The sequence below is a fragment of the Taeniopygia guttata genome, chromosome 3, assembly GCF_048771995.1.
Source record: "Taeniopygia guttata chromosome 3, bTaeGut7.mat, whole genome shotgun sequence".
NCBI classification, from domain to species: domain Eukaryota; kingdom Metazoa; phylum Chordata; class Aves; order Passeriformes; family Estrildidae; genus Taeniopygia; species Taeniopygia guttata.
The window spans coordinates 29,712,548-29,735,124 of NC_133027.1; the positions used below are offsets into that span (position 1 = coordinate 29,712,548).

Sequence of the window (22,577 nt, forward strand, 5' to 3'; positions counted from 1 at the left end):
TTAATAGCTATGCTAGCAGGATGTAGGAAAATTCTGACAAACACACAGAATATTTTCTGCTTCTAGATAATTAAGAAGAATTAATTCATGCTTACATCAAGAACGTGTCATTACTTCCAATATGCAAACTGGAACACTTGAAACATGAAAGCTGAACCAAGGAGCAAGAACCACCACACATGGTCACTTTTCCTATCTATCAAATTCCTCAAGATATTTTAATGCTTGAGCATTTCAAATGCCTCTTCATGATCTTTGCTCCTTACAGAACTTGAAAATGTAAATAAAATTTTGCTGCATTCTTCTGTGTGGCAAGACAACATCTAATAGTTTTTTTGGTTAATCTCAGCAACACAAATTATGCTGCATTTTCACTACAAGTTGGACAGAAAAAAGTCTTCTTTAACACAAAATCATGCCTCTTTACATATCTTCACCAGTTGTAATACTCTGTCAATATCTCATGCAGTTGAGTCTGGAGTCCAAGCACACACACATTGGACATAAAGATTTTACATGGAGGCAGTTAGGAGGAAGAAAAGAATAAAACAAAGGTTACAGGTGAATGATAAGATTTTAAGAGATATATGCCTGAGCATAACAACACTGGGTCAATAGTGAGGAGAATTACAAATGTACTGCAGTGGCTGAGAAAATTAGCTTCCTTAAGATCTAATCTGAGTACACTTGTTTGTTCTACCAGAGCTGTGTTATAAATATATTCTGAAGAGTGCCAATCACTTGTAAAGCAATCTCAGAGTGATATGCATTCAATTACAAAGCAATGCCTTGGTGTGAAATCGGGAAGACTTTAAGTAATTTTAAACTGGAGTATATAAATACCTACACAGCACTTTGTAGACAGAATCCTGTAGAATACCCTGAGAAAGCATTACCTTAATGACCCCATAGATGTTCTGATTTTCTAATTTGTGTAGCAGTCATCTGATAAGTGTACATTACTAGAGGCCTGTAACAAATAAATTTACTTTACTTATTATATTTAGTAACAGCCTCTCAGACCTGCAAATATTCATTTCCTTATTCTTTTGTGCTTATGAAATGTTTTTTCACAGTATTTCAAGGACTGTATTTACAAATTAAGTATCTAGATCTATAGATCTAATCTACATTATTCCAGCGCAAAATTAATTTTTTTTTTTTTAACTTTTTTTGTACTAACAGCAGCATTCAAACACTTATAGAACTGTTACACTTTAACCAGTGATCATGGTCCCTAAACTTTTATAGTAAAACTGAGAAACACAGACCCATGGTTTGGAAAATCCAAGTAATGGGGCTATGTGTGCACTTAACCAAAAATTTTCTTCCTCCTTTTGCACAGCTACATGGCTGGGAACTTCTTCAGACTTGCACATTTCTCTGTTGTTGCAATGGCCATTGTAGGATGACAGTCCACTGCTTTTACAACTAGCAAGCAGTGGTATTCAGTAGGAGTGGGTTGGTAGAGCTAAACAGCTGGGGCTGTGGACCTGATATGGATTAAACACATGCTTCAGAGATCATTACTCGAAAAACTGTTTTGGTCCTATGAATCAGATACTTCTAAGCAGCCTGGGTGCCTGAGATAGGCTCACCAGGAGCCTAACCCAACACAGACAGCTTAATTTCATCACTTCTGCACAGGGCACATGCTCTATGACACCAACAGATGCCCCTATGACACCAATGATATTACAGAATGGGAGCTAACTGCAAGACTGGTCTCAAAAATACTTCTCCGATCTTAACTAAAATTCTGATGTGAACATATCCTGTCAGAGATTCCTCACACAGTGTTTTGGGCTTCTTTTTGTTTTCTGTCACAATGTAAAACACATGGTCAGCACTGGCTTCCGTATTTAGTTTCTTGGAAATGTAACAGTAGTTAAGGAACAACAAGATTCTTTTTACAAAAGAACATCCAAAATTACTTTGTTATAAGAGCTTGCTAGACTGTAAACAATTCTGAAAAAAACCCAATAAAAAGTAATATTAGATGAGGTCAGGTCCAAGCATATCTAAGTTTAGCACAAAAAAAATATTAATGGCCCCTATGTCAAAATAATCCTCATTCTAACTTGCGTTGCAAATGCTACTGAAACTCAAAGACTGCAATAGTGTTAGCACTGCTTGAGGGAAACATTAACAAGTACATTCTGCCTCTAATACTCCTTCAAAGACCTGTTGTGGTGGAATTTTCTTTGAAATTGTGAAGTTGATCTGGAAGGGGCAGGAGATGTGCCATACAACCTTAATAAAACCTGAACTACAATTCTAGTTTGACCTGAGTTTCCAGGTGTAAGTGAAGGGTAAGATTTGCCTCTGCAGTAATAAAATATGATGGAAAATTACTTCATATGTCAAATGCTAGATAATGAAAGCAAAGAAAACAGCAAAAGAGGAGAGGTGGGTTGGTTTATTTATTTGTTTACATTCTATGTAAACAGAAATAAAGTATTTTTCACATTCATTCCATAGGAATTATCAGCTCAGTGTCTGCATATTTTTCAGATTTAAAGTAAAAGCAACAGGATTTCCTCAAATCAACAAATATAAAGAAATATATGGAAAGTAAAAAGTTTCTTAAAATTCAACATATTAAGATCTCTCTGACCTATTGGTATCTTATACTACTACATATGTGAACATACATAGCTATTAAAATACAATCAAGTAGTACAGAATTATATAGTATTTTGTTCCTGTATTACAGCTTAATGACTGTAAGATGTGCCCTTTCAAAAATGTTCTGGAGTTCAAAAGCTTCAAACCCATTCCACTGCTCTCCAGACTCTTTCTTTTTCATATGTAATTCTAAGTTCAATGCAGTTCTAAATTCAATACAGTTCAGTTCAGTTCAATTCAAGGTTCTAAGTCAATAAAGGAATGACTTAGGGGAACAAGACCTTTCCTTGTCTTTGGAAAGAACCCAGTAGACCTGTAATAAACACCTAATTCTCACCAGGGCTGGTGTGAGATTGTACCTTGCTTGAAAGATGCTGCATAATTCTTAATTCTGCTCTCCCATTAGTCACAATTCCTGTGTTTCCCATGTCACACAATAAAACAATTTACTATAAATGAAAACCTCTAGTAGTTGTCCAGCATAGAATTTTTGTTTTAAATTGTTAATTGTCAATTTTAAAGATAATCTTAAAATTTTAAATATGCCATTTATTCAGTAAATAGTAGGAGTTGCAAAACTTGTGTAAGTTCTTTCATGTTTGTGGTTATTTATCTGGCTTAGCCATTTAGTTTAAGGGATATGGTTAATATTGAAAAGGAGTGAGTTAGCAGTAGGCTAAATAGCTTTTAATGTTTTGCCTACATATATCTATATAGGAAAAAAATTTTCAAAAAGGAAGTATAATATACAAGCCTCTTTCTTTTTACATGTAGATGCAAGATTTCATTCTGAATTGCACAATATTTTTAAACTGTTAACTATAATTCCTTTCCATTCTTATAGGATAATGAAGAGTAATAAAAAAGAGAGTTCTATGAAATATTTTAATTTATGCACATTTTAGAAACCAATTTGGTAAATGAGAAACAGCAAGGCATCTTTTTCAACAACTCCAGGGCAAGTTTGATGTTGTTCATCCTTAGCATTACAATTTAACACTTGGTCTCTCCAACTTTCTCCTCATTTTACTGTTTTGTGTATGTACATAATCTAAGTAGGTCTTGCATTTTTTTTCCCACTGATGTTGTTAGTCATGGCAATGAACTTATCCATGACAATAACTCCATAACATTTTCAACTTTGTTACTATAATTCCAACTGTATCTGGGTGGGAATGTGCTAAAAATTACCACAGTTAAAATTTTTTCATTTAAAACCCTTATTAATGTTTATAGGTAGTTTTTAATAGGTGGTTTCTATGGTACCAAAAATATGCAAAGTGTTTCCCAGTCAAGTATCAATTGCTAAATCGTGTCTCTATGATGCATCACTATACACATTAAAATAAGTTCTCAGAATTATGAAAGAACAGATATGAACACTTATGTACAACTCTATTGTTTCTATGAAATGCTTTTAAAATACATTTTCATGACATTTGTCTACCCTTTAAAATAATCTAGAATTACTAAGAATTTTTTTAAAGAAAACCTCAAAGGCTTGGTATTTATTTGAGTAAATGGTTTTTCTTAATCAAGCCAAACTTCTAATTATACCTATGCAGATTAAGAGGACAATACAAACATAATACCATCACAAAATGAGTTATACAAACTGCAGTTCCTACCAGGTTATTTGAAAAATCGAATAGTTCTAAAATTGTATTTGCAGCTTGTTCAAAATAGCATTAAAGGATTGTTAAATTGTATTCTTTACATGTGGATTTACAATGTGGGGGTTGGAACTGCTGTGACTATACTCATATCTTAAATTCATTAAAGACTTGATTGACGAAAAATTAGACACCACTGTGAAGACTATTATTATTTAGGTTTTTGGTTTGTTTTCATCTTCCAATGAAGAGGTGATTTTCCATAATGCCATATTATCCTGCATATCATTATTAATAGTATTTGGTCAAAGGTGTATGTTACAAGAGATCATATTACATGTATTCACACATTAAACAGGTTCAACTCACTTCAGAAATTATTTTTCTGTTTCAGCTGTTTTTAGAATGCATCACCTATTTTTCAACAACAAAGTAAAATCTTCTGGATGCTATGATAAATGGATATCTGTAACAAAAGGTTAACAAATGTGAGGCCCTTTTCATAAATCTCCTGATTTCCATGACATGTAAAAACATGAAAAAATCAATGGGTCAGAGAAAAGGGTCCTTTTTGTGTCCATTTAGCCTAGATTTCCAATCACTAAATTCTTTGCAGGGAACCAATGAACCTGCAAATCCTGGTGTTTTTAGAAAATCAGCAATCATCCTGGATGTTTTTCTGGGTATAGTTTTCCTGCTTTGTGCAATATTGCATTAAAACTGCTTAAATGGCCACCTTCTACTGCTGGTCCTTCTCTAATGAAAGGAACAAGACTTTGGCTTCAGACAGTGGTGGACTCTATTGCCTGCAGTACAGTTTTGAAACCTCAGTGGAAACATACAGTGCAACTTCAAAGTCCTGAAATGGCAGAATCACAAAATCATTTAGATTGAAGAGACCTCTAAGAACATCACATCCAATCTATGACTGATTACCAACTAGCCAACTAGCCCATAGCACTAAATGCCATGTTAGTTGTTTCCTGAACACCCCCAGGGATGGTGACTCTACCACCTCCCTGGGCAGACCATTCCATTGTTTAACAACCCTTCCAGTGAACAAATTTGTCCAGCCTGGACCTTCCCTGGCTCAGCTTGAGGCTATGTACTGTCACTTATTGCTTGGGAAAAGAGACTAATTTCCTCTCCAGCTACACCCTCCTTTTAGGTAGTTGTAGAGAACAATAAGGTCCCCCCAAGCCTCCTTTCATCCTGTATGAACAACCCCAGATCCCTCAGTCACTCCTCATAGGACTTACCCTCTAGACAATTCACCCGCTCTGTTGTCCTTCTCTGGACTTGCTCCAACCTCTCAATGTCTTTTATGCATTGAGGGGCCTGGAACTGGACATGGGATTTGTGTTGTCACCAGTGCCATGTACAGAGGAACAATCCCAGCCCACTGTTGCTGGCCAGGCCAGGATGCCATTGGTTTTCCTGGCCACTGGGCCACGTTCAGCTGCTCTCAACCAGCACCCTCATGTCCTTTTCCACCAGGCCTCTTTACAGTCACTCTTGTCCCAGCCTGTAGTGCTGCATGGCATTGTTGTAGCCAGACTGCAGAACATGTCACTTGGCCTTGTTGAATCTCAGGTCCTCATGCTGTCATGTCCCCCCAGCCAGAATTGCAACAGAAACGATACTGAAACAGCAAAAGAGAGATGTACAAAACCCAATGTTTATGGCACCTAGATAAGAAAACTAAGAAGATCTCTGTTCTGGTACATGCAGTGTATTAAAGAGAAGAAAATTAGGGAGAAGAAAATATATGACAGCCCACACCCTGAACAGGATGAGCAAAGGTATAAAGAGAGACAAAGGGTACACAAAGGTACAGAGAGAAAGCAAAGCTAATCAAAATGATGCATGAAGTTTGAGAGGGTTCGGAGAGAATAAAACAACTGACAGAATAAAAAATATAATTGAGGTCAACTCCTAAGGGATATAAAAAAAGATATCAAAAACTATCATGGCTGCCAACATAGGAAAAAGCTGAGAGCCATGGTAATGACTCAGTATGCTCACTACCCTCCAAGGCATCACAGGAAATCCTGGCCAGGCCACCTCAGTACATGCCTGTTAATCCTTGAATATTGGACAGACGATTTGGACAAACACATGCTCTACTAGTTATGAGAATGTGCGTATGAGCATGAAATTAAAATAAAAACACAATTCCCTCATACAATAACTCATGATAAATTTGTAGCAAGAAGTCAGCATTATTATCACTTAAAAGGTCTCAAGATGCAAGAAATAAGAAGGTGTAATCCCCTGGAACTAATGGAAATGCAGCAATATTTAACCTGCTATTTTGCTACTGACTGCAAGGCCACAACCACAAGATCGCATAAATGAGTGTCTGTGGTGGGTAGACCCTGGCTGGATGCCATGTGCCCACCCAAGTCACTCTTATCATTCCCCTTTCTCAATTGAATAAAGGGAAAAAAATTAGAAGAGCCTCACAGATTGAGATAAGAGTAGGAAGAGATCACTCAGCTGTTACTGCCTGGGCAAAACCAGATTTGACTTGGGGAAATTAATTTATTACCAGTCACATCAGAGCAGGGTAATGAGGAATAAAACCAAGTCTTAAAACATATTCTCCTCACCTGTCCCTTCTTCCCAAGCTCAACTTTACTCCTGACTTTTCAGGGACTGGGGATTGTGGTCATATCATCACACATTGTCTCTACCTTTCCCTACTCCTCTGAAGAAGAACTCCTCACACCCTTCACCTCCTGCAGTGTGATGTTTCTCCAATGGGAAACAGTCTGTGAACTTCTTCAATATGAGTCCTTTCTGTGGGCTGCAGTAATTCACAAACTACTCCAGTCTGTGTCCCTTCCACTGGGTGCAGTCCTCCAGGCACAGCCTGTTCCAGTGTGGGTCCACTGCAGGGTCACAAGTCCTGCCCAGCAAACTTACTCCAGCATGGACTCCTCTTTCCATAGGTGCTGCCAGGAGCCTGCTCCAGCATGGATTTTCCATGGGGTCACAGGCTCTGTTGGGCATCATCTGCTGTGGCATGGGGATCCTCCACAGGCCACAGGTGGATCTCTGAATCCCCATGGCCCTCCAAGGGCTGCAGGGGCACAGCTGCCTCACCATGGACTGCCCCAGGGGCTGCAGGGGAACCTCAGCTCTGGCACCTGGAGCACCTCCTGCCCCTCCCTCTGCACTGATCTGGGTGTCTGCAGAGCTGTTCCTCCCACATGTTCTCACTCCTCTCTCTGGCTGCAATTGCTCCCATGCAATAACTTTTTTCCCAGTCTTAAATACATTACCCCAGAGGTGCTACCACCTTTGCTGGTGGACTTGACCTTGAACAGAGATGGGTTCATATTGGATCTGGCTGGCATTGGCTCTATTTGACATGAAGGGAACCTCTTTCTCACAGAAGCCACTCCTGTATCTTCCCACTATCAGAGCCTTGCCAACCCACTATATTGTTTAAAGACTTTTTCCATAGGGAAAGAATAATATCAATATGTAAAAACAGGAAAGAGTAGTTCTTTTCACTGCATCCAAAAGAATTTGTAAAATTACTCATATGACAGAAAAATCAGACATGGTGCACCAAAAGTTTCATCAACTGACTACTGATAGTAGTTTTAGATGCTATTTTTAAACAGTTTCTTTTTCAGTATTCAAAAGTTCTAGTATTTGGGTTTATTTTCTTATGAATCTATATAAAATGTTTGGCACTTCAGAACAGCAGGGGACAAATCAACTATGATTTCTTTCAGGGAACAAATACTTCACTACTATTTTAATGTTTTGATTAAGAACTTGGGTTTCTGTGTTATTTATTTATTTATTTAAAGCAAGAAAAACAATAAACACCTGCATATAAATGCCTTTTTGATCACGAAAAAGCTAACATCTCGAATGAAAATTAAATTAGTATCATGTAAATTATTCTTATATTTTACATGAACAAGAAATGGAGAATTTCTTACATTTGGACTGTTACTCCTGATACCTGATATCTTCAGACAGCTATGGATAGCCTATGTAAACATATAAAGAAGCAGTAGGACCAGTTTTGTTTCAGATGAAGGGGTCTTACACAATGATCTGTCTAATAGAATTGATGTACTTCTGAGGAGCTCCATAAAGGAGAATGTCAACAATTAAAGATCTAGCAGCAGTGCTGTAATATGAACAAAAAGACAAATACAGCAAATAAATATTTTTAAGTGAAAAAGGAGGCAAGAATATTATACTCTAGGAGTAAGTCTCATCAACGTATTGTGAGAGACAAAATGCTTCTATAAACATATCTTTGTCAGTAACTGGGAAAAAAGCACAAAGTGCATTTATTTTTCCCCAGATTAAGGAAATAGAGTACATAAATATTGAGTTCCAGGAATATGGTGGAATCTTGCATATATTCAAGCTTTCCTGAAATTAAAAAAGAAAAAAAAAAGAAAAAAAAAAGTAATAAAGGTCAAAGGTGGAGGTATAACAGTCAGTTAAACTTACACTGCAATAGGAAAACCAGAATTTCCACAAGTGGCACAAAGCCGACAGAAATAATAAAAACATTACCTTTATCTGATGGTTTCCTTTATAGAAAGAGATAAGGACAGGAGAGTTGTTTGGTGCTTCCAATACTTGATTGATTTCAAGTCACAAAGTATGCTTGTACCAGAGGTACAAGACGTTGCTGACCTCATCCTGCAACTGCAACTTAAACTGGAGTCAAGCAATGGGTGTCTATGGACCTCTTTAATGCATTTTCACTGAAAGTATTTTTTCCTTCAGATAACAGAATGTATGAAGATATGAGCAACTTCACAACAGCATTTTTCTCCCAGGCACATGCAGGCAACCAACAAAGTACAACTATCATCTGAACAAAGCACATTTTCCTTCCTTTCTTCTAAAATTACAACCATTCATAATCACAGAGCTGGTAAGTTCAAAATATAAAAGAAATATTACATTATTTAAGCTATCCTTTTCCCAGTGCTAGACAGTGATTTTTTTCCTTTTTATTTTTATTTTAAAGTTTCAAGTGTAAGTGATGTTACCATGAGAAAAATATTTGTCTTTCAGTCTAAATTTTCATTTTCTTAATTTCCCACTTTCATATTTATTTATAATTTGTGTTGTTATTTTTTAAACTACTTTTTTTTTTCTATGAATTTACATGTTGCAGACAAATAAGATGTATTTCTTCACAGCTGCCTTAAAAAAAAAATCCTGAACCAAATTAGTCGGTTTTGTAACAAAGTATTATTTGGTAAAGCTGTTAAATAGCAATGAACTTAAAACTATACAAAGGTCTATTTCTTCAAAGTCAAGGCCTGACTGCTAAAAGGCTTAATTTTCACTTTTCTTTGGTTATGAATCAAAACTTTTTGTACCTCTCTGCAAAGACGTTGTGGTTGTAGCAAATGGAGGCTTTATCAATGCATTATGAATTATATATGTTAAGATTTTTCCATTAATCCAGAATCTTCTTTTTCAAAAAACTTGGGGGAAAAATGATGATTTTATTTGATCAGAACATAGCTTATATACAAACCATTGATCCATTACATTCTTTCATGCTCTGCAAGGCAAGGGAGTCTCTATCATCTGCATTTGCCATAGCAAATTTCTCAAAAAAGCACATTCTTTGACAAAAGGTAAGTGAATCGCACATAAAATTGTGTCCTTGTGATATCATCTGAAAGAGGCAGATCTGGAACCAATTTATTGAGTGTAAATTACTGACAATTTTGCTTTGAATAACAAAATGCACCAGAGATTTCTGAGATATGTAGCTATTGGGAGCTGTCTGAGGATTTTTATATATGAGGATTTTTCTACGATTCTTTAACACATCTTTCAACTTAATCAGATACAAAACATGCAAAACCTAGCATTCAGGGAAATTATGTGGATTTGTCACACTTCCTGAAGGACTTTGGGCTCCATGAACCAATGAATGGATCACACTGAACCATGAATGCAGTTTGTTCATCTGTAACAGAAAAAACATGGATATTTGCCACACAAATGTTTCAAAATCCCAGAACAATAAATAATTCTAATGGAATTTAGTTTAAGTTATTCACTGAAATTATTCATATTCACTTTAATTTCCAGAACAGAGTAAGATAGCATGAGCTGTGTGTACATGAATAGGACTGTAACAGGCAGAATTGGTAAACTGTACTGCTGAATCATTATGAATTTCCTAATTGTAACAATTCAAAATCTCAGATGAAATATCAAAAGCTTTATGTGCTAAAATGCCTGGTAAAAAAAATATACTGATGGACTTCTTTCATCCTTGTAGCCCACACTGGGCATTGTTTATCACTGATTATAATTATAATCATATGCTGGTAAAAAACAACTTAATTTAGCAGTACACATCTTTTGAAAAAAAAATATTGCAAATGTTTTTAAAATAGACTTTAATTGTGAGGATTTGTATGCACTAATTTGAACAAACATAAGAGGCAAGGCAAGAAAACAAAAGAAAAGGAGACATTTAGAACAATTTGTCTCAACAAAAAGCAAAAAACTATGCAAAAAACCATGCAAGATCAACCCTCAGATGCTGCAAATAAGGAAACCTTGCTAAATAATTATCTGAGTCACTAATTTGTTGAAAAAATATAGCTCTTTTCAACTTGTCAGTGAATCCAACATCACCTCCCTTGGGCAGCCATCAGGTCTTAGCAGGTCAAAAGTACATCATGCAACAAATGAGAAACCAGCCATAATTTTGTAAATCATACCAAATCCACTTGCTTATTTTGTCAAAATTAACAGTTAACAAAGTTAATCAAGTTTGCGCTAAGAAAGAAGTTTTCAAGGGCTTATGTTAAAAGTTAACATGTAACACACTGAATTGTATCCAATGTATCCTATTTTAAAAACACAAGAGACTGAAATAACCTCAAAGACTTAAAATTGTTGTCCCTGGTAACTAAAATATGAGATCTAGTTTTTTTAAGGAACTCTCTGGCCTACTGGAAATACAATTATCTTGTTTGTTTTAACTTCGTCACTTCTACGTAGAAGTCAAACTATTGACTGCCCATGGGCAGTGAACACTGAGTAGTATCAGCTGAGCAGACCAAGCTCTGTGACCATGCCCAAGGAACTGGAGGAGACCATGAGTAACCTCCCCAGAGATGAGCTGCTAAGAGGAAGGATTGTCAGAGCCCAGCTAAAATCAGAGCTTTAAAAAAACAGACACAGAAAAATCCCAGCTGCTGTAGAAATGGGGATGGGGAGGTAATGGGTTGGGTACTCTATTTTTCCAGAAATCACACATTTCAAAAAGTAGGATATTTTGTGAATTTGGGGTTAATGAAACCTGAATTATAAAAATGTGTTATTTATGAATCCTTATATTAATATCACAGGCATTTTATCATACTAATTTGTCTTTTCACCTGGAATAATATTGAGTTCAGGAATTTACATTGTGCTGCCACCAGTAGGAAAAAATAATTAAAACTACAGAACTGAAAACCACATTGCTTCTGCAAATTTGTGTGGAGTTCAGAGCTCAACATGGGCCTGGATCCAGAAGCTCTGCCTCTTACACGAGCATGTCATTTCTGGAAGAGCAAGAAATTCATTGCCTCCAGCCACCAATTACTTCAGCACTTATAAGCCTCATGCGCCTCTCTTAGACAGGATTTTACCAATGTGAAAGCAGATGTCTTGGCTCTCATCTCCTTCTGACTGCATGGGTAGCCAATTCCTGCTGAGTTTGGAGCCACACCTGCCTTTTTTTTTTTTTTTTTTTTTTTTTTTATGATGTAACTATACCATGACACTATTCTTTCTTTAATTTATGAGACTGAAGTACAGAGGATGGGCTATGCAGTCTTAGATAACCTGTTGCCTGCTCATCTCAACTGGTTAAACAATGCCATCCAGGTCATAAGTAGGGGGCCTCACTCCTGCTCTTAAACCTCTGTGTGATCATAATGACAATGCAGACATCAGGACACCCTAAAAATAGTGCTCACATCCTCAAAAGTGGTTAGGCAACCCTAGTCCTTTCTCCACTCTAAAGCAATTAAAATAAGAGCAAGGGGAAAAGGGAAAGAGTTTTATTTTTTACCTGTGAGGTGTAAATATTTTCTTACTCATGTATTTTACCTGCATATTTAATTTAAAAGCTGTATATTTTTATTTGTGAGCTGGGCTGTGGGGCAAAGACAGGACTTAAAACAGTCCCAGCTAATTAGAGATCCAGCAAACTCTTTGTGTGTTGATCACAACACTTGCAACAGTTTGGGGAGAGGCTACAGATTTTTATTACAGCAATTGAGGAATAGTTAACCATTGATCCAATAGAGAGAAGGCTGCTGATTAGGGAACTGTTAAAACATTTGCTGACAGAATTTTTAAATTTTGGGGGAAGGACTCAGGTGATTCTTTACTTTTCCAATTCTCATATATGCAGATGGCATATAGCACATATAAATAAGAGCTGTTTTTTAAAGGCTGAATTACATCCTTAAAAAATCTGACAAATGTGCTTGTATACGTGTTCATAAACACACACACACAAACACATACACCTGTGAAGTGAAGTCTATGTTTTAGATCCATGTAGAAATTATATATGAATGGATAGATAGATAGATAGATGGATAGAAAAAGAGAGTGGAGAGGAGAGCAGACTGTGGAAAGAGAATTTATGAACTTTAGACATGGTTTATCTCACCTCATTTCAGCCGTCTAAAACATAGATCCAAAGTAGCTCACCATAGGCTGCCCCTACAGTGAATGGCCAAAAAAAGAGGAGCCCAAGGAAGGGAGACATCCTGTTCTAGGTCTTGTATGTAAGGGAGACATGGTGAAAAAAGGAGTGTGGGTAGGTGACACCAGACACCCAATTTTGCCTGGAATTCTCCAGGCTGGTTCCCACCCTCTATATTGCCAGCATCATTTATTATCTAGATTTCATTGTCATGTTTTCTGAACACACCAAATATTTACCTGTTTAATAAAATTTGCCTTGAAAAGTACTATCAGCCATTTATCAGGCTTTTACCAATACAGCAGGACTTTTGCAGGACATTCCCAAATGCTGAACCACTGAACAATGCCTGCGCTATGACAGTGGGTTAAGCTGGCATGCAAGAAGAAAAAATTGTATTAGTTTTATGACAACTGCCTTAGCAGCTCCTTGTCTCATTGCACACACCTTCAGCCTCTCTACCAGAATGGGCTTTTCTCAGAATGGATGAAGGCCTCCATCTTTCAGCTCCCAGAGTTTTCTCCCTTCATCTTCCTGTCAGCTTGTCTCCCTAAGCAGTTTGTAACAACTGACCTTCAATTTCCTAGAAATCAAAACATATAAGGGTATTTGCTAACTGCTGTATCGCTTTGAAGACTATCTCTGTCAAACCAAAGTTTGCACCTTGTCAAAACCAGAACCGCTGACACTAAGAAATTGCAGTACTGTCCTTCACTTAATGTCTTGGGAATGCTGACAGGGATGGATTGTGCACTTTGTTTACTTATTTATTTATTTTTGCTTATTTTGCACACAGCTTCCTATTAAGTTAATCAGCCAAATACTACAGGGACTGTTCATAATTCACCACAGATATAGAGCAATAGGATTTCAGTGACCAAGGCAAGAATAATATGAAATGTCAACAAAAATGCAATGTCCAGGAAATTTTGATCAGTATTTTAGATTAAACATTAATGCATAGTAACTTCATATCTGTTATAACTTTCAGTGTACTTCTAAGCCTCTCATAAAAAGTGAGCTTATAAAAATCCCACTTAACCTCCTCAAAAATCCAATTTTGCAATTCTTTCATTAATCTAGATGTTTATTAATAGGGTAACCTGATAGAAAAAATGCTGAGTGACTTCTACCAGTTCTTATCCCCTCAAGTACTACTAATCCCCTCAAATATTGCTATATTTTGTATCCTACAAAAATCCCTTCTACATCTCTCCAGGGGTCATAACAGAGATTCAAAATTATGCAAACTTATATACAAAATTAATCATAATCAGTATTTTGAACTGGCTTGTTAATTTATGTTTTTATGCTAATTTAGCCATGTATTAATTTTGTCATGCAATATTTTCATGGGCTTTCTTAATAACCATGTACCAGATGGTCTTCCCTTAAAACTACCCATTTTAAACCACTTATGTTTAATCTTTTGAAAGGTAAATTTAGTTATATCAAATTTTACCTTGAAAAATGGCTTGCAAAATATATTATAGTACAAATAGACAAATTAGCAAAAAGACATGAGTGAGAGCTCTGCAAAAAAGCTGAGTGTTTGTGTACTTCAACTAAAACTTATCCTTTATGTAGAAGGCAGCAAAGGCTTTAATGTCTTATTTGTTTTAACTGTGTGCTGTAACTTTCCCATATTCATGGATTTTCATAGTGCATTTTATTTTTCAACTCACTCACTGTTTTCATCTGTTTCAGATCAAATGGCAATCACCTAGTACAGAAGACAAGAACTAGCTGCTCCCTTTTAACAGCTCCTTATGAAGGGCAGGCAATAACAAAACAAAACAAAATTTAAAAAAAAGCAAAAATTTACAATCAAAATCAAGAGTATAGGCTCAGAAAGAAAACAGAAAACAACTCTGATAATGTTAATATTATTCACAATGCTGTCATGCTGAAGGCACTTAAAACTATGCTTAACTTTATGTACCAAACGAAAAATTTTATTGTGTTGTGAAAAATTACTCCCATGAATAAAATCTAATGTGCATAAAGGTATAAAGAGGTCAGGGTATTCATTCTTTTCCTATTACAGATAATTTTAATTTTCTTGAATGTCATCTATGAACACATCTGAGCTTTTCTGCATCCATTGTCATGGTTCTGCACTAAAAGCACCACAGGTTGTCACTGAAGAATAGAGTAAGAAAAAGGTTCTCTGTTCTCATTTTTATTATTGTTCTCTCCTTAGTTAACTTGGCAAAGTAATTTAACATCTTTGTGTCTATGGAATATAGTTACTGGAACATCTTTTGAAACACTTCAAACCTATAGTTGAAAAAGATATGCTTATTCAATGTAGTATCATAAATACATTACATGAGAATAGAGTAAAATGGAAAAAAGGAAAAACTATTGAAAAATAAACAGATCTAATGAAAAGGGGGTGGTGGGGATAAAATAATGCAAGTTTTCTTCATTTTGCTTCATTCACAGTGTCTGGATGTTTCCTCTCTCATGAAATTGAACTTCAATGATTTGCTTTCACTCCCCATCCCTCATTCCTATGAAAGAGATAATCATAACACAAAATAAAATGGAGAACGAAGTAACATGTACATTGGCAATGTACGTGCCAAATACTGGAACATACAAGATGTACCAAATACTGGAAAAATAAGGAAAAGAACATTTAATTCAAATTGAATGACAGCCCTCTCAGAGAAAGAGGGTGCATATATTCATTCAAGCAAGCTTGTCCATTTTGTTTCATCCCTATCCCTGCATAATCAGGGTTTTATACAGAAGAGTACATTATCTGGGTTGTCTGCGACTATGTGATGGTATGCTTTAACCACTTCCAAAAATCAACCCCCTAAGGTGCGTTCTATTCCGGCCTCCATGATCATACCAGCATATCCCAAGCACATCCAGAGCTTAGAAAACAAGGAGTCTTCAGATATTATATCTCTCCCATAAGCTCTCACAGCATACCTGTAAAAACCTGCTCTGGGATATGTCTGAGAGATCTATCCTGTACCACTGTATGGGAGATGCTGTTTAATCTTTAACCAGTATCTTTGGCACCATTTGGAAACAGAGGAAGAAACCTGGGCTGGTAAGTTTTGAGTCTCCTTTCCCACTGTCTTCTAAAGGCCTGTTGGTGGTGATGTCTGAAATTGAAGATAAGCTTTATCTAGAGACTGTAGATTCATCTCACTTGAGCTCTGGAACACTAGCTCACTCTCCACTCTTACACCTTTCATGGCTAAGACACACCAAAATCTCCTGTGGTTACCTTTGTCATTGTCTCTTTCAAATAAAGACTAGAAAGCTGCTCAATTTACAGACACCCAGAGACACACCACAGGCCATGCAGAGGAAATAGTGATGAGGCAGAAAGTCCTTTACTGGACTGGCCATGTGAACGAAGTGTGTGTCCATATATGGTCTTAGATATGCAGGAAGCAAAAGATTTAAATGAAGGCATTCCTTCATGGTGTCAGTTTAGGAGACAGTATTGTATATTGGTTTTTTTTTTTCCAAGGGTATTGAAATACAGTACAGTAAAATACCTTCACTGTGACTCATAGAGCTCATGGCCAAAGAACTGACAAAGGGCTACTGGGATCGAGTGTTCAGCTTCTCAGTGCCCTGTGATTCTTCACAGCAGCTGCTCAAGGCATCATGCAGAGGGCTCCACCAACTCATCCAGCTTCAACTCTGGAGCGCTGACTGCTAAGTCAGCAAGGAAGATGAAGATTGGAAGAAAGTCAGCATAATCAAAAGACAGGTTTCTCACTAGGAACCCCTTGAATTAATTTGTAGAACTGGTGTATCACCCTAAGCTTATAGAAAACCAACCAAAAGATGAAATAACTAATCTGCTCCTCAAGGTAATGCTGCAAACCAAGACAGGATTTGTCCATTCAGATTTTTTACACAAAAAGAAAACCTCACATAGTTGCCTTAAACTTTCTTTAGGAAAAAACACAAGCAAACAATAAAAATCCTTCCCCTGTGCTTAAAGATATTTTTTTGAATTTGTGGATTTTACCTCACAGTGTGTCTTGTAGCTTTGCTCCTCACCCATTATAGAGCTGGGCCTCTGAAAAGTTCCCTTTGACATTGGTCCAAGACAAATCTGTAAAAGTGCATATCGGGAATGTTTACCTGAGGCAGAATGCAATCCACATGCACCTACCGACTAATCAATACAGGGTGTTGAAGACTAACTATGGTACTGTTCAGTCCAAAGACAATTCTTGTTAATTCCCATTCCTTAGAATGAGACAGAGTGAAAATTTAACAGGGTAGGAATCCATTTGGATTTAGGTGAAATGTACTGCTTTGAGAGTGAAATATGCTGTTTAGTCTAGTAACTGCAGCACTAGCAAAGTCATTTTACATGAAAGGCACATAAAGCTGGAAGTCAAGAATATTTCTTTTTTTTTTTTTTTTTTTTTCCCTCCATGCTATAGAAACATAAACAATGGAAACATTCAGGGTGGAAAAGTATGGAACAAGAACCTGGCCATTGTCCTGGAGGATGGCCTGGTTGATTTGCCGAATGGGAAGGGAAAGAGGGGCCAATAAACAAAATCCTGGTGCTGCAGAGTTTTCTATAAGATCGTCTTTTTGCTGTACATAGAAGGTACACAGGTATCTTTGGCACTGCATTCAAAAATGCTAAAGAGAGGAACATTGCAATAAGACAGAGCATCTGCAGTTGCAGGGAATACTTAAGAAGTCAAACATTGCTGTGATCAGAGTAGGGTAAATATTTAGTAGTTGCCAAGACTGCTAATCCAGTGCTTTCCAGATAATTTAATTTTACGTAAGTATAGGAAATTCTTTAAAAATGCTTGTGTGTTCATCAGTGCATTATAAGCTGTTGTTATAAAATACACTACAACAATTTCCTTTACTTTTATTTCTGACTAAAGACACCTGTGCTGTTTAGCCTTGCATGTCTTCAAGTCAAACGGTGAAGGACAATAATTAGAATTTTGTGTCATGGGCTGAATGTGCAATGTTCTCAATGGCAAAATGCTGCTGTAAGAAAAATAATTCTGACATACCTGCTTAGGTGAAATATCTCTGAACTACTTCATTTCCCTTCTCATTTCAGGCAATTGTGCCTGTTTCCCTCTTCACTTATTTCTCCATCTGATTTGTCAGGAAACATAAAAACTGTGTATGTTTCACAATCATCTTGTTACTCCAAACTCTCAGATTTTACATTGATGTTCACCTTACTACCAACCAGCTGGAATAAAAAGCAAGTAAGCAAGTGTTTTAACTTAAAACACAGTAAGTTAAGATAAAAATGGGGAAAATGCTTTCCTTAAAATGAAAAAGAAAGTCGTTGACCTGTTGGAATGACTGTATAGGAGAAACACTAAGTTTATGACAGGACTGGAATACCATTCCTATAAGGAAAGGCTGAGAGAGCTGGGGTTGTCATGGAGAAGAAACAGCTTTGGGGAGACCTTATTGCAGTTTTCCAGTACCTTGAGGGGGCTTAAAAAAGAGGGAGAGTGACTTTTATACAGCAAATAGTGACATGACAAGGGGCAATAGTTCTAAATTGTAAGAGGGCAGGCTTAGATTAGATGTTAGGAAGAAATTCTTTACTCAGAGGGGGTGAAGCATTTGAACTTGTTGATTAGAGAAGTTCTGGACTCCCCATCCCTGGAAGTGTTCAAGGCCAGGCTAAACAGGGCTTTGAGTAACCTGGTCTGGTGGAAGGTTCACCTAATAGTAGAAGAATTAGCAATTTTATTGTTTAAAAATGCATGTGATTAATAACTGAGCTTTACAATTTTTTTCATTTTGAGCCAATAGCAACGGATCAGATTTCTTACATGTTAAACTTGCCTCTATTCCTCTTTCTTTGCACCAACCACAATTTTAAACTTTTCTAATTAATATCCTGTGTCCAAAAATACAACAGGGAGAAAAATCCACATGAAGATTTTAAAAATATGTTTTCACAAGAGACATGGTTTCTATATTAAAACCACAGAGGTAGTAGAACTTCAGTGCAAAAGTTCAACTTCATAATTAATGCCAGTTGGTAACTCACAAGACATGCCACCTACATCTTTATTTCAAAGTGCTCAGCAGCAGTTACTGTATTAAAGTTAACTGCTCAATGGCGTTTTCCATAATAAAGATCAGAATTAAGAAAATGTGCATATTCAGATCCATAAGGTTAATTAATCGATAATCAATTTAGACAAGTACTCATTAATGTATCACAAACCAAACCTTTTAAACAACAACAACAAAAAAAAATTATGGTGAAGTTCTATCAGTTACATTTATAGTGTGAAGATTATTACTAATTATTGAATACATAGTTAGTGAGCCCAACCTTTGCAGACTGTGCCCCTTGTTCTGCTCTCAAGTGTACATTTCCAACTGTGGCCATGTACATGAGTGCAGAGTTTTATTATATCTCATATCTATATTTAAATTTCATTCTAGCATGGTAAAAATCACTTCTACACCACTTCTTAAGTTTTAACAAGACATGTCCCTGGCCTCAAAGGGTTCATAGCTTTAAAGAAACTTGTTAAGACATGTTGGAAGACAATAACTCAAGAAAGGAGACAAAGGCAGAAGAGCACTGCATTAAGGAAGACAAGCAGATAGAAGGAGAACCAAGAATATCATCTCTGTTTTAAACAGACCAGCAGTCAAAAAAAAAAAAAAAAAAAAAAAAAAAAGAAAAAAAGACATTGACTCCTGCAAGTCCTTCTACAGCACCAGTTGGTAGGGTAGGTATCAGAACCCTTCATATGAACTGGTATGTGAACTCCTGACTTTAAATGTGCCACATACCTCCTGAATTCAGTAATGTTTGTGAAGACCTTAAATCATAAAAATTCCTTCTCCCAAGCATGTGGCCGATGGCCAGTTACCATACTTTTGATTTTTGGTAATTTACAAGCAGGACTGCAGTAGCAGATTGTTTCCAAGCATGGAGGATCCCAGAGCACAGACTGGACTATCTGTAGGTTCCAAGCCTGTGGCTGACAGGAACGAGATGGTGGTTTTCAGCCATGTACCATTGCCATGCTGGAGGAGCAGGGCTGCAAGCACTGCAGCAACACAGAGATCCTGCCTGAACCTCAGCACTCCCCTGGGTTTCTGCCAGGCATAAAGCTGGCATGCAGCACCCTGCCTGCATCTGTCTGCTTCCTGGGGGCAGGAGGAGTCAGAACACAGCCTGCCCTTAGACATGCAGACATGCATCTTGCAGGAAGGTACGAGAGTGTGACCCCACTGCTGCAGTGATGCCTTAGTCCAACTTAGTGTGGGGTCACTGGTGGAAAGTGAAGATGGAAACAGGGTCAGAAAAACTATACGCTGCTTGAAGAAAAAGACATGGAGACAGATGTGGACATTCTTATGATTGCTTACTAGGACTTGGGAGGATATGTCCTCACTCCCAGATTGAAAGGACTGGATCTTGCATCAGAGACCTTCCTTGATGGGTTCAAAGGCATAACTTAAGTATGTCTTGTTACAAATAGTAAGTCTCTAGCAGAGAAACTTTATAAAAGGTCTGACTTCCATTCAAATTAGACACAAAAACAGATTTAGGGAAGGGGATACCCAAAGAAACTGGGAAGTCAAACAGAGAATTAACTTTACCAGCCCACTATGAGATGGCAGAAATAAGGTTTATCTCACACAGCTTCAGGAATTTACATCAGAACAGGGAAAATAAAAGCTATCAGGATGTGAATCAGCTAACTTACTTCTAAGATCCACAGCAAGATTCAATGGAAAACATTATTAGAATAATTTGTTTCTGTTTGTTGACCATACCAGGGGAATAAGCAGCCTCTATACATATCTGCATTTAAGATGTCATCCTTCCCAACAATCCATCTACCTGCATTTTAGCAGTCCATCCAAAACTGCGTAGATGGATTCCAATGCATATGATTCCAATGATTCCAATCCCATTAATGAGACAGTTTTCTGTGGAATGGTGGTGAAAAAAGGACTGAGAAATACTTCCACCTTGCAGGAACAGTCAAGGAAGGAATCTTGCTCTTCACTGTCAGATGTTCTTGGTAACTTAAGAAAGTTGCTGTTTAAATAAGCAATATCCTTGAACTTTTATCTGTATTTCCAATAGCTGAAACAATACTTTGCGAATCAAATTCAAAGAGCAACAATAGATGATAAAATTAGAATATGGAAAATAGTGTAACAATATTGATGCTCATAGGAAGCCAGTAGCACAGGAATAAGAGAAGCACGAGAAGAAATACTGAATATATAGAAGAGAAAAAAGACATAGACATACATGGTTGAGAGAGAGAAATGGGTGCAAGAACTATATAAGAAAAAAGATTAGGCAAGGCTGCATAAATGGGATGAAAGTATTGTATTAAATATATGAAGAGAGAAGAAGACAGAGGAGGCATATAAAAGACAGGAAGGAAAGAAATTAGAACAGCATCTTGTCAGTATATTTGAATATCATGTTTTAGTAGCTTCATCACTAAATATTTCTCAGTCTCTTTCACATATTTAAGATAGGTATAAAATAGAAATATGTTCATATCTAAACCTTTCACTGGAAATGGGCTACTGTTTTTCTTTAACTGTGTGTCACTTTTTAATATACAGCACAGTGTAGTGTTTGAAACTACAGCCCTTTGTTGGCTTTCCTTCTGCAAGGTAATCTACTTATTTTTAAAAGCCAGGTATTTAATATACAAAATATAAAGCACAGACAAAAATAAAATATTAATAAACAAAAAAGAAGTTTATGAATAATCACATTATAAATACTTTTACCAAACGTTTTTGAAGCTGAGTCGCTCTGTGTGAAGGTGACACCCTCTAAAATTAATTAAATGTATAGTTAAGGCAGTTTTAAGGAACATATACTGAGACATCTATTCACGACTTGATTCAAGCACAAAAACGACTTTATCAATTATGACTCTCAGGACCAGAATCCATACTGATTAATTCACCATAGATCTGCTGACTTCAGTGACACTACTTACATTTACTGTGATAACAGTCAGCAATGTTCAGCAAGAACAGACCAAAAAATCATTCACCAGAAATTTTTAGTTATATCACTTCAATAAAAGGTCTAGGATTCACTGGTTAACAAGAGTGAAAAACAGATTCAAGTGTGCATACAGGAAGGAAGAGAGAAAGGCAGAAGAGAGAAAGGCAAATGAGAAAAAGAAAGAGAGGAATAGAGGAGAAAAATATTTCAGTGCAATCAGACACTATTTGGCAAGAGAGGACTGAGAACATTGCCAGAATTTTTGAAAGACAAAAACCTATGGCTCTTAGCAGAAGGTTTAGTACATTTGGAGTAGATGCTCTATACTGTGTTTGGGTTAATTCCTTTTATTTATTGGCGTTTTTGGATTCAGTGGTAGATAGCAATATAAATTAGTACATCTCTGTAATTTCCTTTCACTCACTCACTCATAGTCATTAATCTTTAAAAACAACAACAAAAACCTACCCTCCAAATACCCCTTCCCTGTGCCTGACAATTTGGGAACTACTTTTCTTATAATCTCTCATATTTTGTATAGTGTTGTCAAAATGTGTCTCTTCAGAATGATGACAACCACCTGTAGCTCCTAATAGTAATA

The 22,577-nt window shown here is 36.6% G+C and overlaps 1 long non-coding RNA gene across 1 annotated transcript; it reads right to left on the reverse strand.

Annotated features, from left to right (window-relative positions):
• Nucleotides 1–2,403: 2,403 nt before the first annotated feature.
• On the reverse strand, nucleotides 2,404–21,871 carry LOC121469677 (uncharacterized). The gene is made up of 2 exons (XR_005979799.2): nucleotides 5,501–21,871; nucleotides 2,404–5,100 (listed from the first exon to the last, which is right to left on the reverse strand). It is a non-coding gene; the product is annotated as an uncharacterized lncRNA (long non-coding RNA).
• Nucleotides 21,872–22,577: the final 706 nt, after the last annotated feature.